This window comes from Dermacentor silvarum, chromosome 3 (genome assembly GCF_013339745.2).
Source record: "Dermacentor silvarum isolate Dsil-2018 chromosome 3, BIME_Dsil_1.4, whole genome shotgun sequence".
Lineage (NCBI taxonomy): Eukaryota > Metazoa > Arthropoda > Arachnida > Ixodida > Ixodidae > Dermacentor > Dermacentor silvarum.
In genome coordinates this window covers 248,622-250,099 of record NC_051156.1, presented here as the reverse complement: position 1 = coordinate 250,099, position 1,478 = coordinate 248,622, and positions in this window count along the sequence as shown.

Sequence of the window (1,478 nt, the reverse complement as noted above, 5' to 3'; positions counted from 1 at the left end):
TGCTGAGCCGAGAATCCTCAGTGCAAAAGGCTGTCCCCTCGGAGACAAGAAGACGCACGTGAAGGCAGAATGCAATTACGTCACCCGATTTGACTGCAGTATAGCGATAGCAATGCGGAGAGCGCGTTGCAGCTGTGGCGTCGTTGGTGATCTGGGTCCGGCATCGGGCTCACTTTGAATCGACGTTTATCTCACTACGTGGAGGCTTCCCATTTTAAGCTCCATAGTGAGCCATACTGCGTCCCACCACCCTGACCATTTCCCCCAAGTACGCGTAGGCCTTGAGCCATCACTTAAATATAGAATTCTCCCGCTTTCTGTCCAACAGTGAGACAAGATAGCCCCGCCTGCTGAAAGCACCGGGAATTTCTGGCTGTGTACTCAACAACGCAGAACTTATTGAGCAAGAACTCGCTTCACAACGGCTTGATGTTTGCCTCGTTGGAGAAGAAGAGTCCTCTGTAAACCGGTCCGAAGACGATAACCCAGACCGCTGCATGGTTGTCATTTAATTCCTTGACCTTTGCGGAATAGTAGATTTTTCTTTGCTATTTAGGATTTTGGGCAGCACACGGCGTTTACTGTGCCTATATAGGTCGCATGCCAGTAACGAGAAATATCTGGTTAGCTTATTAAGGCGAAAGCCTTAAGTAGCTCATGGGTCGAAAAATCTGATGTCCGGCGTTATGGCACCAAAATTCAATGGCACCAAAATTGATGGGAGGCAAAACCACGACCATTGGTGGGAGTCGAACCTTCGGACCTTTGGTGGGACCAAAATTCAATGGCACCGAAATTGATGGGAGGCAAAACTACGACCATCGGTGGGAGTCGAACCCTCGACCTTTGGTGGGACCGAAATTCAATGACACCAAAATTGATGGGAGGCAAAACCACGACCATTGGTGGGATTCGAACCCGCGACCTTTCGTGGGACCAAACCTCGATGGCACCCAAATTGATGGGAGGCAAAACCACGACCATTGGTGGGAGTCGAACCCTCGACCTTTGGTGGGACCAAAATTCAATGACACCAAAATTGATGGGAGGCAAAACAACGACCATTGGTGGGATTCGAACCCTCTACCTTTGGTGGGACCAAAATTCAATGGCACCAAAATTGATGGGAGGCAAGACTACCACCATTGGTGGGAGTCGAACCCTCGACCTTTGGTGGAACCAAAATTCCATGGCACCAAAATTGATGGGAGGCAAAACCACGACCATTGGTGGGAGTCGAGCCCTCGACCTTTGGTGGGACCAAAATTCAATGGCACCAAAATTGATGGGAGGCAAAACGACGACCATTGGTGGGACCAAAACTCCATGGCACCAAAATTGACAGTGCCGCCACTGATGGTCGAAACCACGACCATTGGGACCAAGACAAGTCTTGTCTTGTCTTGTCTGTCTGTATTAAAAAAATTATGGGTTTTACGTGCCAAAGCCACTTCTGATTATGAGGCACGCCGTAGTGG